This window comes from Equus asinus, chromosome 28 (genome assembly GCF_041296235.1).
Source record: "Equus asinus isolate D_3611 breed Donkey chromosome 28, EquAss-T2T_v2, whole genome shotgun sequence".
NCBI lineage: Eukaryota > Metazoa > Chordata > Mammalia > Perissodactyla > Equidae > Equus > Equus asinus.
The window spans coordinates 34795767-34813915 of NC_091817.1; the positions used below are offsets into that span (position 1 = coordinate 34795767).

At 37.2% G+C, this 18149-nt stretch overlaps 1 long non-coding RNA gene across 4 annotated transcripts in view; it reads left to right on the forward strand.

Annotated features, from left to right (window-relative positions):
• Window positions 1–18149, forward strand: part of LOC106842140 (uncharacterized) — a 230562-nt gene that overhangs the window by 44962 nt on the left and 167451 nt on the right. For all 4 annotated transcript variants that reach the window (XR_011499116.1, XR_011499114.1, XR_011499115.1 and 1 more), the window contains exon 2: window positions 11554–11706. This is a non-coding gene — a long non-coding RNA (uncharacterized lncRNA). The remainder of the gene's footprint in view (window positions 1–11553; window positions 11707–18149) is intronic.

The window sequence follows — 18149 nt, forward strand, 5'->3', positions numbered from 1 at the left end:
TCTCGAATGATTAATAAAATGCTCATGTACTTTCTAATGTCTTTTTCTCACGACATGATGTATTTTAGTAGGCACATCTGTGGGTGTAGCGGGCTTTTCTTTTACAAAAGATCTGAATCATAGGATGGAATATCTATTTAAGTTTGTTTTTAAAAATGCAAATATTGAAATATAATACATAGCAAAACTATACACTAATCACTAACTCTCATCCTCCCTAGCATTCGATCAGAATAGCAAGCTACTGCTCATCAGTAATACAGATATGAAATTAATACTGTTGGCCATATGGCTGCGTCTCTTTGAGCTTAAAGGAACGAAGAATAAAAAAAAAAATCAAGCCCAAATTGATCGTTTTCCTACATCCTTGTGCATCACTTTAACATCAGAATCCCTTGTTAATGTCATGTCACTCTTCCTGTTCCCCTTTGTTTTCAAGGCCATCAGTTTCACCCCACTGTAGCCCCAGACCATCACGATAAGACCTGGCCCTTGTTGTTCTAAGGAACTTCTCCACTGGACTGGGCAATTGGAAGGCTCTGGGTAAATATTGTTGAATGAATACAATGGGTCTCATTCTCTTTTCTTATCATTTCTCTCAAAACTCGTCCTATCTACCAGCCTTGATTTTCTCTGCCCTTTACTGGCATCTCCAGTCATCCTAGTCTCTTGGTTTCATCCAATCTATTTGGTAGAATTCTGTGATTATCCGTCTCAAGGGTGCCCTCTCCGGCCCCTTACGATACTTTACCTCTTGCAGTTTGTCCGGTTTTTACCTCTCTGATTCACAACCCCACCCCTATTAGACACACACACACACACACAGACACAGACACAGACACATACATACTTTTCCTCTTCACAGCATGCAGTTAACAGTAGTATACACCAAGTCCTGGCCTCTTCCCTCTGCTTTTTTCAATTTATACTCATTGTAAATAATTTATGGTCTCTATTCAAGTGTGGCTTGATCTTCTAATTTAAGAGAGATCAGACTACCTAGTAGGACTGCGTATCCTAAAGTTGACACATTATTTCATAGCCCTTAGGACTTTCCTTTTATATTTTTCTAGCAGTCTCAGAAGATGTTTCTTTTCTCTTCTCTAAAGCTGATCCCTATATTTTGGAACCACAGCCCCATACTTAGTCACATTCACTGCTTCCTTGAAATCTTCTGTTGTTCTAGTCCTGTTTCAACTTATTTTCCCCTTGGTTTAGCATTTAATATTTTTTCTTCCAGTTTTCTTTTCTCTCCCAATCTAGATCATTAGTTATTTAATTCATTCATTAATTGGATATACATTTTTAAAGAGATACAACCCCTCATCTGTTTGGTTCAGATAAGAAAAATAGGATGAATGCTCGACTCATTTCGTTACTTATCTGTTTTCAAGATAATGAATTATTTTCTTATGCTCCAAGGTGGCCGACAAATTTCTTTAAGAAGTTATTTTGTCATGAACTCATGGATTGAAACATTTGATAGGTTTCAATCCTTACTGAAGCTCAAGTTATCCCAGCTTTGGCCAATGGGAGGCTCTTTAAATTTGCTCCTGAGTCTTTGGCATGACCCTAGTGGTCTTTGATAGCTTTCCTGCTATGTGCGATAACAAAACATTCAGGCTCATTTTATTCATTTCCCACTGAAGACTTAGAGTCAGTTATTTCTCCAAGAAGCCCTGTTTTCTTTTGGTAGGAAATGGTGTTTTATCACCATGATCTGGGCACTAGGGAAGTTCGCTATTTTTCTTTTTTCTTTTTTTTTTAACATTGACAACAGTTGTGCCAATCTTTTTTTTTCTTTTTCTCCCCAAGTCCCCCCCTAGTACCTAGGTGTATATTTTAGTTGTGGATCCTTCTAATTGTGGCATGTGGGATGCTGCCTCAGTGTGGCCTAATGAGTGGTGCAATGTCTGCACCCAGGATCCGAACCAGCGAAACCCTGGGCCACCGAAGCAGAGCGCTCTCACTTAACCACTTGGCCACGGGCTTGCCTCCCCTTGCTGTGTTTCATTGTATCCTTTCTGCAAAATGCCTGCAGGAATTTTGACTGGGATTACATTGAGTCTAAAGATCAATTTGGAGAGAATTGACCTCTTACCAATATTGAGTCTTTTGGTATATCACTTCACTTATTTAGGCCTTTAATTTTTCTCTGTATACAAGAGAACACTGTTTACACATTTTTGGGTCAAATTTATACCTATGTGTTTCTTACTCTTTGTTAATGTAATTGGTATTGTTTCTTTACTTTCATTTTTCAATATTTTTCCTTGCTAATGTTTAGAAATATGGCTAATTTTTGTATCTTGACCTTGTGTTCTGTTACTATGTTGAACACATTTATTAGTTGTAGTTTAAAAAAAATTTTTTTTATAGAATCTGTAGGACTTCCTATGTAGATGACAATGTTCTCTCTGAATAAATACAGTTTCACTTATATTTTCCAATCTGGATGCATTTTCTTTCTTTTCCTTGCCTTATTCACTGGATAAAAACCAACAATGTCATATTGAATAGAAGTGAAGCTGGACATCTTTGCCTGTTCCTGATCTAGAGAAAAAGTATTCATTATTAATCAGTCTTTTACCATTAACTATGCTGTCAGGTATAAGTTTACATAGGTGTGTTTTATCAGGTTGGGAAAATTCTCTTCTATTCCTAGTTTGCTGAGAGACTTTATTAGGAATGGAGGTTGACTTTTGTCAAATAGTCCTTCTCCATCCATTGAGATGATCATGGGTCTTTCTTTTTTAGTTTGTTAACATGTTGAATTACATTCATTGATATTTGAATATTAACCAAAACTTGCATTCCTGGGGTTAAAACCACTTGGTCATGCTGTATTACCCATTTTATGTATTGTTGACTTTAATATGTTAAAGTCTTGTTAAGAATTTTTCCATCTATGTTCATGAAGGATATCGGTTTGCAATTTTCTTTTTTGTAATGTCTTCAGTTTTGATATCATGGTAATGCTGGCTTCATAAAATGTGTTGGGAAGGATCATCTTCTTCAATTTTCTGGAGGAATTTGTGTAGAGTTCATAGTACTCCTTTCTTAAGTATTTGGTGTAATTCACCCAGTGAAACCATCCAGTTTCTGGGCCTGGAGTCTTCTTTGTGGGATAGATTTTAACTGCAAATTCAATTTCTTTAATAGATATAGAGTTATTAAAGTTATCTATTTCTTTTTGAGTGAGCTTTGGTAGTTTGTGTCTCTCAAGGAATCTGTTCATTTATATAGGTTGTTGAATTTATCAGCATAAAATTCTTCATATTTTTTTATTATCCTTTTCCTATCTGTAGGATCTGTAGTGATGTCACCTCTCATTCCTGATATTGATAATTTGTATCTTCTTTCTTTTTCTCCTGGTCAGTATGGTTAGTAGATTCCTGAGAAAAGATTACCAGGGATAGGTGGCCGGCCCCATGGCTGAGTGGTTAAGTTTGCGTGCTCTGCCTTTGGTGGCCCAGGGTTTCACTGGTTTGGATCCTGGATGTGGACATGGCACCACTCGTCAGGCCATGTTGAGGTGGTGACCCACATGCCACGACTAGGAGGACCCACAACTAAAGATATACAACTATTTACTGAGGGGATTGGGGAAGAAAAAAAAAAGATTGGCAACAGTTTTTAGCTCAGGTGCCAATCTTTAAAAAAAAAGGAGGATTGGCAGCAGATGTTATCTCAGGGCTAATCTTCCTCAAAAAAAAAAAAGTAATAGAATTAAAAAAAGATTACTAGGGATGAAGTGTTATTTCATAAATAAAATGATAAAGGGGTCAATTTATCAAGAGGTACAATGTTTATGTACCTAATAACAGATCTTCAAGATATATTAGGCAAAAACTGATAGAAATGCAGGAGAAATAGACCAATCAGCAATCATACTTAGAGGTTTTATCACTTCTCTCACTCATTGATAGAACAAGGAAACAAAAAATCAGGAAGGACATAGAAGACTTGAATAACTTTATCAATCAAGCTTCCCTAATTGTCTTTTATAGGCCATTCCACACAACAACAGCAAAATATGCATTCTTCTCAGGTGACTATGAAATGTTTGTCAAGATAGACCATATTATGATCTATAAAACAAATCTCAATAATTTAAGAGGATTCAAATTGTATGAAGTATGTGTTCTGACTTCAATGGAATTAATTTAGAAATCAATAACAAAAATATGAAAAATGTCTCAAATATTTGGACAAAACAGCATACTTCTAAGTAAGCCATGTGACAAAGAAGAAAGCAAAGGGAACTTAGAAAGTGTTTTTAACTGAATAAAAATGAAAGCACAAAATAACACAATTTGTGGCTGCAACTGGAGCAGCGCTAGAGGAAATTTATGGCACTAAATGCCTATATTAAGAAAGGAAAAATAGTCTCAATGCTGTGACCTCACCTTAAGAAACTTCTACTTTCTGCCTTAGAAGGAAAAGAGAGAAAATTAAACCAAAGCTAAGCAGAAAAAAGGAAATAGAAGATAAGAGCAAAAATAATTGAATAGAAAACAGAAAAACAGAGAAAAACAGTGAAACCCAAACTGGCTTATTAAGAACCTCCTCTTCCTCCCCAAAAGAGGGTGGAAGACAGTAAAGGTCCCTGCTCACATGGAGCGTATGTCCTAGTGGCATAAGATTCAAAAAGAATTAAAAGATAATCAATCAAGAAATAAGAAAAAATGAGTTTATCAAGAAAATAAAATGGAGATGACAGTATACTTTAGAATTAGTGGTCAGAAAGACCTGTCTGGGTGGGGATAGTGTCACATTTTATTCAAGGCCTGAATGACAAGAAGGTACTGGTTGGGCCAAGATCTGGGGGAAAACTATTCAAGGCCGAACTAAAGGCTGGTGCAAAGGCCCTGTGGGAGGCAGGATAATGTGAGATACACTTTTATCTTGTTTAAGCCATCATTACTTGGAGTATCTTTTTTTCATCCTTTTGTTCCCAACGTACTCATGAAAATTTATTTTAGGTATGTCTCATTTAGATAGCATCTAGCTGGATTTTTAACCTGGCTTGAGAGTTTATCTTTTTAAACAGGCTTTAAACTTATTTATATGTATTATAATTATAGACACATTTAGTCGTATGCCTGTCATCTTATATTTTTCCATATATGCTATCTTGTTTCATTTTTTCCTTTTCTTTTGTCAAATATATAACTTTTTACTTCAGCTTTTTCCTGCTCCATTAGTTTCTATAATGTTTTGGGAATTATATATAATTCCTATGGTGTTTTTTTAAAGATTTTATTTTTTTTTTCCCTTTTTCTCCCCAAAGTCCCCCGGTACATAGTTGTGTATTCTTCGTTGTGGGTTCTTCTAGTTGTGGCATGTGAGACGCTGCCTCAGCGTGGTCTGATGAGCAGTGCCATGTCCGCGCCCAGGATTCGAACCAACGAAACACTGGGCCGCCTGCTGCGGAGTGCGCGAACTTAACCACTCGGCCACGGGGCCAGCCCCACTATGGTGTTTTTTTAATAATCACATTCAAATTTATATTTTTATTCAATGTCTAAAATTAATTATTGTGTATTTATTACTCATGTACAAAACAAGAATCTTAGCATACTTCTCACTTTCTCCCATCCCATCAGTTTCTATGTTAGAATTATCTTGGATTTTAATTCTAAATTGTTATGTATTTTGAAATCAATAATTACTTAAACTAAATTATCAGTTTTATTAGTTTCTTTGTTTAGCACTTTTTTTGTCTGCCATGCCTTCCTCCTGGTCCTTTGTGTTCTTACCTTTATTCTAGCATAATCACCTTATATGTTTGTTGATCTCCTGCTGGATGATGGGTGAAGGCTCACTTTTGTATCTCTGGAACTTGGCCTGTAACAGATGTGTTGTAAATGTTTGTCGAATGAATGTAAGTCCCGCTGCTCCTTCTCAACCCTCTGCTTTGATTTGCTTCATTGTGTTTTTAGGTTACCTCCTTCTTGGTTTAGATCCTTAAATGGTACCAGAACTACAAGGGTATCTTCTCTGTGTTGGGTGCATCACGGGGACATCAGAATTGGCAGGAAACAGATGGGACTTAGGGCTCAAGGAGATCTCCTGAGAGGAGGCATGTTTGCTCTGCCATTTGACCCTCAGTCAACTGCTGAAATTTATTTCCTTAGACATTTAAATGTGTGGTGGCTCAGAGTACTTTACAGGGTTGAGATGGCAGAGGGATGGAACACTAATGGAGGAGCAGCTATGCTTTGAGTATTCCAGATATGAGAATGCAGGAATCATGCATCTCAGGTCTCAGATATGGGAGAAGTCTTCAGATGACATATCTATTTATCTGGTCATACAGTTGGAATATGAGACTCAAGGCAGGATCATTCCATAAAGATTATTATTGACTGATTTGTCTTGCCACGTTTTCATTGTCATTCAGAGGGAAAAACACCATAGTGCATGGAGAAATATTCTACAAAATCCTAGATGTATTGGAAATTTACCATAAGCCTACATTTTACATTGACTAAATTTCTTTCTATTACTTCATTGCTCAGGATACCACGCTAAACTTTTTCCTCTTTTGGTTACACCTTTAAGGCGTTTATTGGCTATTATCATGAGTCCCTAGCTAACTCTGTTGTCGTTTGGCCAGACAGTTCGTTATTAATTTTTACTTTTATTCTCTTTATCTCTTTAGTTCTGCCCTTTTTATTTCTACTTTCCCCCTCTCTCTCTGGCTTATGTCTACGTAACTCCAGGCTTTGTTCCACCAGGCTTAAGAGAGTTATTTGAGCAGTCCCTTTTGTTTTCCTTAAGATGGAAAGTACCATCAGAGACCAAGAGCAATGTTGACACAGAGGAGGAGAAGATAGGACACTCACCTGAAGCCTACACCAGAGGGGATCCTGCAGTCATGGTGAGGGGCTACAGTAACATGAATCCAAGCAGCACCAGGATGGTCCTGCCTCCGTTTCCTTTCCACCTTTCCTTCCCCCGCCCTCCTGAGTCTCTTTGGAACCTACCAGAGCACACAAAGTCAGGCATCTGCAGCCTCAGAGAGTAACTCTGATTTTCTTTTCCTAGTGATCACCAACACTTACCTTCACCATCAATAAGAAGAGACTCAGGAACAAGACAGCTAGGTTCAGACTTTCAGAAGGAGGCTGAAGGAATATGGTGTGTGTGTGTGAGAAAGGAATTTTGCCATAGTCGATGTTGAGGCCTGCAATTAGTAGCCTGATAGTTGACTTCTTGCCTTTCTCTATGGAGTGCCCAGTCTCTGAACTATGTAAAATATTCAAGCGTTTAAAATCTACACTCTCATGAGATTTCACTCAGAACAAGCCTTTATGAATATTCATGTTGAAGTATTTAGCCTCAGGGTGTGAAATATTAATCTCTTACCTGAGTTTTACATCTAATTCTTTTTCAATGACACAGAGAAAAATTAAATGTTACTTGCCACCAGGGGCATCATTAGGACAAGCTCTTTAGGTTAAAGCTCTAAAAGAATAACTCACAGTCTTAATTTTTTGCTATTTCCCATCACGCAACAGGAAAAATTTACAAAAGCATTACCATATTTTTGTTCAGTTGCAACTTCCTATCTATCCAGATTTGACAAGCAAATAATATTAAAGGTCAATTTCTAAGTAGTGAATATGAGCAATCCAAGTTATTTTTTTGTATTAGATTTGTTCTGAAGAGCACATGTCTAGAGATGACAGTGCTTATCAATAGAAACTATGAAGAGAGATGCACTGCGATGAATAAGCCATGAAAATAAGTCCTCTAAGTTGAGCAGGAGAAATTAAGAAAGAGTACTGCGTTACATTTCTATTGTGCGTGTTTGTTTGTATTTTGTTTTTTGGTGGTTCCTTGAGAACTTTTTCCTGCAGGGGTGGGATATGTGAGGAGTGGAGGTAAAAAGGCAGCTGAAGGGTGATTTTTTAATTTTTTTTATTATAAAAATAAGTATTCATTGAAAAAATTAGAAATAACAGATAAATAAAGGTACAAAATACTTCTGAACCTAACACCAGGAAAAACCACCACTATAATTTCAATTTCTTTTATTTAGTCTTTTAGTCTATATTAAAAATTCAAGTATATACATTTTACAGAAGCAGAGTCACACTGTACTGTTTTGTAATCGACTCTATTTCAGTAATTGTTATGACAGTTTTCTTGGCATCATTTTAAATAGTTGCACAGTATTCCATTATATGGATGTATTATAATTCATTTAAATAGATATTTTAAATATTTGTTAGTTTCTGATTTTATGTTATTACAAATGGCATTTCAGTGAACATGCCATTCTGAAAACTAAATTTCTGTGTATATCTATTATTTCCTTATTCTTAGGATAAATTTCCAGAAATGGGATTGCTTGATTGAATAGTATGCATATTTTAGCACTTTAGGTATATATTGTCAAAGTGCCCTCCAGAAACTATGTACCAGTTCATGCTTCTACACCTTCCGTAAAGCCGGTCATTATCATGAAAATATATATATATTTGCTAATTTTATAGGGAAAAGTTAGTAACTGATTGCTTTTAATTATAACTGATTTACAATTCCACCTTTATCTCATATAAAGTATATACTTTTTAAGGGTAATTTCTTGAGGAAGAGTCAAAGAGCAAAGGAAAATTTTCCTCTCCTTTCTGTTGGAAGGAGGTAGAATCCTTTCAAAAGAAATGTTTATTTCGTGTGAAGGATTAGTAATAATTCCATAGCTGTGACAGTCACTGCAGTCTCTCTTGAGACACAGATCTTTTTCCACATCTTTTTATTGTAATTAAATTCAATATGATGAGATTTTACTTGGATATAATTCAGCAAATTTACATTTAAAAAACTAATTGTGAGTTTGTAGATTGATTCTATCCCAGGAGTCTAATGATTGAAATAGTCTGATTCAGGGTTAAAATTGAGAATCGAATGGGTGGTCTTGGGCATAGGCTAACAGGAATAAGTAGATGACTTTCATGTCTTGGGTTTAATCCTAGCTGGAGAGAAGAATGCCAGATAGCATGAGAGGATAGTATTCGAACCAATAAATATTATTTATATTCTTCTAGAAGAATTGCTATTATAATAATGAAAATGTTAGTTTGGGCTAGGATAGTCACTAATAAAAGTTCACTAACATATAGATGGATTGGCCTCACTAGCTCAATTTTGAACTCTGCTAAAAGGTTATATCCATTTATTTTGGCAGCTTGGTTGGAAGATCAGCCTGGGAATTGGGAAATCCAATGAGAAAATGTAGCCTGGAGGCATCTTGCTTGTGTCTATTTATGTAAATGCTGCTGGAAGTCTGTTATCACTCCTGCTTACTACTGGGATTTTGGGAGGTATTGGGCAAAACATGATATTAGACGATCCATTTTATTGATCACTTTTGTTCTAAGAGAGTGATTACTCAAGATAACCATTGTTTCTGTTACCCCTTATTCACCTCTTTTAATCTTTTTTTCATCTTCTCCTGTCCCAAACACCTTATTGCCAGACTAAATGTACTAAAGAACATTGAATTCACTGAATTATATACAGGTCATATCCTATCATGCCAAAATCCTGTTGCAAATCTTGAGTGGCTGCCCTTGCCTGTGGAATTACTTAGCCATCGTTTATCTGCCAATCAAAGCCCATTGCAATAATGGTCATTGCCTGCCTTTCCGGTTTCATCTTTCAAGATTCATCTAGTTTTGTACCCTGAATAGAACTCTTGCTTTCCTACTTTCTTGCCTTGACAAAAAACCCGAAAACTTCTCTCTCAACCTGGAATGTGCTTTCCCTTCAAGACCCAGAACATATATTCCTGTCCCTGACTTCTAGTTGAAATGATTTATTTCCTCTGACTTTCTATGTATTTTATTCATACTCCCTTTAAGACAGTGTTGATTACCTTCTGCCTTATTTTATAGTGGTTTATATACTTGTCTTAGTCCTATTATAGATTAAAAATTGCTTGGGATAAGGAAGTGCATTTTGTTTCCTTATTTTTGAATTCCTTGTAGGACATAGTACAGTGTGAGTGTACATTAGGTTATCAATAAGTGCTTAAATGAAGATGAATTGAGAAATTATTGGCATTCTTATTATTAATGTAATCGTGTGTGTATTTAATTATGATAGATGGTAAATTTTGATGCCATCCGGAACTTCCAATTTCTGTACATAGAAACAAAGACTGCTCTTTTTCAAAGACTCTGCTAAATCTTTTTTGTAAAGGCAGTTTGAAAAACTTTATTTTTTTAAAAACAATTTGGAGGGAAAATTTCCAGTCTTATAAAGTAGCATGCAAGGCTGATCTGAGAGATGGCAGTGAACTAAAGTATGTGAATTTTCTTTTTGCCCAATTTCTTGATTGTATCAAGGCCATGTGCCACCATCCCCACGGAATTTAAACCTCAGGCATTTTTTGGTTCTCTTTCTTATAGTCAAGCAGTCACTGTACTTAATTAATCTTTTTAGACAACAGCTTGTGGATTCATTGCCTCCCCTCTAGCTCAGCCTGAATCACTTTAATAACCGCCTCTCTTTCTCGAGCATTCCCACTCTCAGGGCGCTGGAAGCAGTCTCTTCAGAGTCATCTGCAGAAATGTCATCAATAAACCCCTACCCAGACATCACTCATGGCTTCCTATTGATGAAATCCAGACTCAAGCCTTGCAGTCCATGCTCTGAGTAATCTGGTTCCATTCTACCTGGGCGACCTAACTTGCCTCCTTTTGTGAAAAAGGGTACTTTTTCCCTAGAGAACCATATCTTGGAGATCTTTCAAATCCAGCATGCTTAATTTTTTTGTAAGCCATCCCCATTTTGTGCTGCAGGAAGCAGATTTCTCCCTTCCTTCTCTCTTCAAACTTTCTTTCTCTGGCCAGGTCCTATTTCCTCCCCAGGAATTCCCTGATGTTTCAGCCTCCCCTCTCTGGCCCATTTATTATTGTCTGGTTTGCCCATTTGGGCTTTGTTGCCCAGCTGTTGCATGTACCTGGTTTCCCCTGATAGATAGCCCTTGCACATGGTTGGTACTTGGGTAAATGTCTAATGATATAAGGTGAGAATCAAGATTTGTGCTTCTTTTGTGTTGCCCTGGTGCTTAGCCGATGCTAGGGAATACCCGGTGAACATTTGAGGGTCTTTAACTCGGGGAAAATTTCTCTTTACAATAGATCATGCTGCCTTTCAGAAGTTTTAAGACATTTTCATGATAATTTTATCAATTATAAATTTTTCTTTTCTTCTGCCCAACTTACAAAACCCTTAAAAAAAACTTTGGGTTTTACTGAAGCACCTTTCATATGATAATTTTAGAACACATGATAAATAAATGAAATTTAGCATCTTTTTGTGCATGGCCAGGGTAGATTTGTGCCTGAACCACAGTGTAAGTTGGCCATTGGTTAGAGCTGGGCATTGAATGTAGGGCTCAGGACCTCCAGCCTGTCTCCTTGTGTCAATTTAAACCAACTTCTACAAAATTTCTTTAAAAGCAACCTAAAGCAACTTGGGGATTCTCTGAGTTTACAGGAGTTAATGATGGGATTTGTGTGTTCTCTGTTGCAGGCTGGTCCAGCCCAGATGATAATGTGCAGTGGCAGCCCCCAAAGAGAGAGATGATGGCCCACTGTCTGAGTAGGAGGAAGGAAACAGGACAAGAGCTTTCCGATGGCCACTTTGAAAAGTCTGCCCTCTTTCTCTTTCTCTCTCTTCTCCAAGGTATTTAAAATGTATTTATTATACATCTAACTATTATTAAAAACTAATCATGGCAATTTTCCCCTTGTCCCAAATTAAGTGATTTCTTGCAGTCTAACACCTGATTTAGTTATTTGTTATTCAGATTTTACGTTTTATTTTGGTACAACATTTAAAAGCTAGTAAAGCTCTGTAAAGATCCAGGGATACAACCATGACAGTAAAGCACATATACCATGGAAAAGCCATCTGTAAGTTTTAAGAAGCCATCTTCATATGTATATCGACAGAGAGCTCTGTATTTTCTCCACAAGAGGGCAGGAAAGTCTGGGCCGTAAATAGAATTTTCCAAAAAATGTCTTTATGGGAAGAAGTGCTTTACTTTACCTTCTATACATAATTTTTAAAATTTCTTTTTTCCCTTTTAAAAAAAGTTCCATGAGTGGATGATTTTTAGTGTTTCTCTTATCTGCTGGGCAGTTAGTCTTCAGCTGCCCATCAATTTTCCCTCCTCTAGATTCTAATCATAGATTCTAATTGCCAGACTTACTGGTGTCAGGCTTCTGTCACCAGTGAGCAGGGCAGCTCGTTTTCATTGACTCATGATTTTAGACCCTTCATACATGCGGGAGAAAGGAAAAGAACAATGTTTTACTAGATGTTGCTGCCAGTGAGAAAATAACATGCATGTCAAAGGAAAGCATAAATCACTAACAGGTTGGAGGCCAGTCCTGATCATCCATACACATTCATACTTTCTCCTGCTCATATTCAGTTTTATTCTTCACAGCTTCCCACTGGCTCCCACCCCCACATTGCTTTTGTCCTTTTTGTTCTGTGAGATTTAAATTATAGGCTATGCTATAAAACCCATCTAAATGTGCGATATCCAAAACTGAATACTTCTGTCTTCTGGCAATCACAACAGGGTTGGCTTAACATGTTAGGTCTCACTGCACTGGGATAACCACAGGATATGCCATGAAGGGGGAGACATTTGAGAAATTCGGTTTATTTTCTTAAAAATACAATTGGGGAAATATTTATAGTATTCAGATTTGGGGGATGAATGGTCCTCGAAATACCCAGGGCCAATTGAACATTTTTTCTTTCTTTCTTTTTTTTCTAAAGAGCTAATAGACTATTTAAAAGATAAATTGTATAAAACAATAAAGCATTAAAGACTCAATTTTTGTTTAAGGCCGATAGTAATTCCCCCCTGTAGGGCATGAAATTAAAATGTGTGCACAGAACCAAATGATTGCTTCAGTACCATGTTTTTAGTGGCAGTTGTCCTCTTGAAGTAGTTAGTGCTGCTAAAAGGAAGTGATGTGGAACAATGCAGGTGGCAAAAGATTGATTCAAAGAGGATGTTTATCCAGAAAAATTAATGACAGCTACAGACATAATGGGTTGGCATAGCTTGGTCATAGGCATGGCAAAAAGATGTGAAAAAGGTATTGTAGAATTAACATGGGGACTTTCTTTTCTTTTCTTTCTCTTTTTTTTTTTTTTTTGAGGAAGATTAGCCCTGAGCTAACATCTGCTGCCAATCCTCCTCTTTTTGCTGAGGAAGACTGGCCCTGAGCTAACATCCGTGCCCATCTTCCTCTACTTTATATGTGGGATGCCTGCCACAGCATGGCCTGCCAGGTGGTGCCATGTCCGCACCTGGGATCCAAACTGGCGAACCCCGGGCAGCTGAAGCAGAATGTGCAAACTTAACTGCTGTGCCACTGGGTTGGCCCCTCTTTTCTTTTTTTTTTTTGGTGAGGAAGATAGGCCCTGAGCTAATATCTGTTGCTGATTTTCCTCTTTTTGCTTGAGAAAGATTGTCCCTGAGTTGACATCTGTGCCAATCTTCCTCTATTTTGTATGTAGGATGCCACCACAGCATGGCTTGTAGGTCTGCTCCCAGGATCTGAACCTGTGAACCCTAGACTGCCAAAGCGGAGTGTGCAAACTCAACCACTATGCCATTGGGCTGCCCCTCATGGGGACTTTCTTTGCTTGTGAGAGGCAAGTGTAACTAATAATACTAACTCACATACTGCTGAGTATAAGCAACATGGCCACCCACATGTGCCGTTTGTTTTGATATAGCTGTCCAGAAACATACAAGTCACTTGGCACCCCTTCCTTTAAGTACCATGGCAATTTGCAGCTTTAGGAAAGGTTTACTTGAAAAATCCCTTATTGTTTCACTCCTAATTATAGATACAGATGAACACATGGGTTTAGGGAAAAAGCATTTAAACCATGGAAGCTTTAGCAGTCCTAAAAGTTGATTTCATCCTGTGGACGCCTTGTGGCTTTTTTCATAGCCTATCTTCTTTTCAAAACACAGACAGCGGGAGTTATCTGTTTTTCTTTAGAAGTAGCGTAATGGGCGGTGTGTATGTGTATGTATGTGTGTATTTATGTATAATTTATATATGTGTTTTATCATTTTTCTTTTACATTATAGCTCATTTTTGCCTGAACATAGCGTGGTTAGTCTTGGTTGAGTGAGTGATATCACAGAAATTCTGGCTTCCTTCCAATGGGCAGCCCTTTGCAGAGGGAAAAATGACAAAGTTGACTAAGAATTCTATAGCACAATGTGAAGAGGAATGTATTAAACAGATTTTACTCAAAGGAAACATGAGGAAAACATCATATTAGAAGATATATATTTGATATGTTTTTCATATTTGAAAAGAGAAGTTAATGTCTAGGAATGTCCTTTGATTCACTGGCCAAAAGGATTTTTGTTACTCTGTGCACCTCCCCCCCGACCCCTGTCTTTCGATTAGAAATGATTTATTTGCAGAGAAAAGAGCAGCACTTTGATATGCTATACTAATGTTAAACATTTATGGGTTAAAAATATTTATGAATGTGTAAAAGTTATTAAAGTGAACATGCTTTAGGTTACCTTGCGATCAGGTATAGTATGAATACAAAAACAGGAATTTTTGTAAAAGAAAAACAAAGAGAAAATACATATAAGTAGATTTGTAAAGTTTAATTATCTTAGGATATGTGCATGTGTCTATTATATGTATAATTTAAAATACAAAATCTTGTATAATATAGATTTAATACACATATGTACATTTGTAGAGTCATAAATTATAATAAACTTCCACAAACTCTCTATGAAAAAAAAATTATCTGGAGAAGCATTGGGCTGCTTCTTTTGGGCATTAGTTTTAGAGAAAGAGAATTTTTACTTATTCTGTAAGATTATTCAGGCCTTATGTTAGTTCATAAGAAAAATATTCAGTAAGTTTACATGAAATGGCACATACAAATAGGATACAAAGATAAAGGCCATGGAATATTTCAAGTAAACCTAAAAGTAAAAGTTTCTTCTATATCTTTATTAGCTTCATTTTTCTAGAAGCACCTACAAGAGCTTAAAAGGATAAATGCCATTCTGGCAATATTAATGGCACACCTAACACAAATTGAACAAGATCCTCTTTTTTTTCCTCTTAAATTTTTCGGGGAAATCAAAGACCCTAAAATTAATTGCTCCAGAATAGCAAAGTTTTAAATCCTTCTTAGTTTTCTCTTTGCATCTGAGATTTGTAAGCATAAAATGACACCTAAAAAAAAATCCTAGTCTTTATTTGGTCTTTGGAATAGGGGCTAGAGAGGTGATGAGACCAACCTAAGCATGTGGAAGAGATGTCATCTTCCTGCTTCCCCTTCTCACTGTCCAGGCCTCTGTAGTGGCTCTATAATCAACCAGGACCCAAACAAATCAAAGCCTCACAGGTGTCCTTTCACCGTGGGAGCTGGAGACATTCCTCGTGCAGCCAAATTTTGTTATGGACGTCCTTGTAATCTTACCTCTTTAAATTCTTTCTAGGTTATTGATAGTTGTCAATTTTTGTTCCATATACATCTATCACTGTCATGATTACTTAGTTTAGGCAGAAAATGAGTATTTCGATCCTGATCCCATTATTGGGGGTGGGAGATGAGGCAGGGAGGGCCCACAGATTCGTGCTACAGCATAATACTTTAGTGTAATAGCTGTGGGTTATAAATTTTAATTATAGTGAAAATGAGTAGTACATGCAAAGTATACTTTTTAAATTGAAATTTTAACTACGTAAAGAATCACCACGTCATTTAGTTTATCAATAGTTGTGAAAATCCATATGTCTAAAATTTACCCATTTCTTTTACTAAACCTTGCATTTCGTATTTAGTGTAGCCATTTTTTTTTTTTAAAGATTTTATTTTTTCCTTTTTCTCCCCAAAGCCCCCCGGTACATAGTTGTGTATTCTTCGTTGTGGGTCCTTCTAGTTGTGGCATGTGGGACGCCGCCTCAGCGTGGTTTGATGAGCAGTGCCATGTCCGCGCCCAGGATTCGAACCAACGAAACACCGGGCCGCCTGCAGCAGAGCGCGCGAACTTAACCACTCGGCCACGGGGCCAGCCCCTAGTGTAGCCATTTTTGATGATTGTAGTTGATGACTATTAAGACCTGAAGGTTTTGATACTCAGAGTGTGAACTGTGGTTCTCCCACCTAGAGAAGTAGAAAATAAAGTAGAGAAGTAGAAAATAAAGATTGGGACTAGTTAAATTGTTTAAATGGAAGATATATGTAAGAGCTGTCTTCATGAAAATCTAAGTGGAGATGCCTTTGATGCAAACCAAGATGGCTTGTACCCTTCACTGAAGCACAGGTTTTACAGCATCAGGGAAAAGGCAAAAGCTTAAAACCACCAAGTCATTGCTCAGCTTTGAGGCTCAAATTAAGTTTTGAGGAAGTTGTAGTGAGACAGTAGTCTTGAGAGTCAGGCTTTGTTGGGGAAAGAAATGGATTTCTGTTTTCCCAAAGTTCCTTTTGCATTATCCAGAGGCAAGAAGCAACAGCTGAGAGAAGGTCACATCTGCAAAGATAGGGAAACCCCACTGGCCCCAACAGTGCCAAGAGAACAGACCACAAGCTCTACCAGCTGAGGACTTCAGCAGGGAGCACTGCAGAGTGACCAGGAGGGAAAGAAGCATCTCCAAGGAGGCTACGGGGCAGTGAGGGCCAGAGGATAGCTCAGTGTCCAGCCCTTGAACCCTAGTATTGTAAAAAATAGTACAAAGAATTCCCCTATACCCTTTAGTCAGATGTACCAATTTACCACTTATGCTTTAGCATTCCCTCTCTTTATATATATATAAAATTATTTTTAATACATAATTTTGATAATATATAATATGTAATTATTTTTCAAACCATTTGAGAGTAAGTTGCATAAATCATGCCTCTTTACTCCTTAGTCTTCCTTTGTGTATCTTCCAAGAACAAGGATATTCTCTCACATAATCATCAAATTCAGAAAGTTTAATATTGATACAATACTTTTATGTAATCTACAGTGCATATTCCAGTTCATCAATTCTCCCAGTGCAGTCCTTATTAGCACTTTTTTTTCCCGTCTAGAATTTAGTCCAGGATCACGTTTGTCCTGTGAGATGGGGTTATCTTTAGTTAAAAATTTCTAGTCCAGCTTCTCACTCCATACACCAAACCTCCATCTTACCAAAATAGGAGCTTCAGAGAAAGTTTTATTTTTTCTTATTTTGCATATTTATGTGCAGTGCACATTGATTGTGCTACATATATCTTCTGTGTATCCATTACTGTCTCCAGATGCTTCCAAGTGAGCCCCACATGTGGAGTTGAGAGATTTCATCTTTATCCTCATATTCAATTCGACTTCAAGCCCAATAACAAAGGATTGTTCTGATTTCTGTAGCATTGAAAGGTACGCTAATGAAGTTAGAAGAAAGTCTGTTTTAAAATAGTAATAGTTACATTTTATTACATGCTCTAGGCACTTAATATACACACTCTTATTTAATCTTCAAAACAAGTCTGTGATGTAGGTTAAAATCCTTCACGACTCATGAGGCCAGTATTATCTTGCCCTTGTTTATCTTCCCACCACTTGCTCATGATTCTCCACCCACCTAGGCCTTCAACTTTCTAGAAGGGTCATGTTCTTTTTCGTCCCCCACACATATTTTCATCCCATTCCACCTATACATTCTCTTTGTCTGGAACATTCTTCTCATTATTTTTTGAAAAAGCTTAGCTGTGAAGGGACGATGATAGTTAAGAGACAAGGGGGAGTTTTGTGTGTGGTTCTTGTTGCAGATACTGTGTATGTATTCTTATGATAGCCACATATTTATTTTATAAGCTGAGGGGAAAGAGTCAAAGGAGACATGTTGAAGATACAGAGGAGAAAGGCAACTGATGGAGGGAGATTCCTGAAGAGGAGGGTGGGATGAGACAAGGGATACAAGTGAAGAGGTTAACTTTGTACAGCTGGGAAAATTGATTGGTAGGCATGCCGGAAGTTCAGGGAGTTTGGCTTTGTTAGGCTCTATGTTTCACTATGAGATAGGAGGCTTGGTCATTTGGCTGGAAGCTCAGAGTGAGGAGGCTATAGAGGTAAAGGG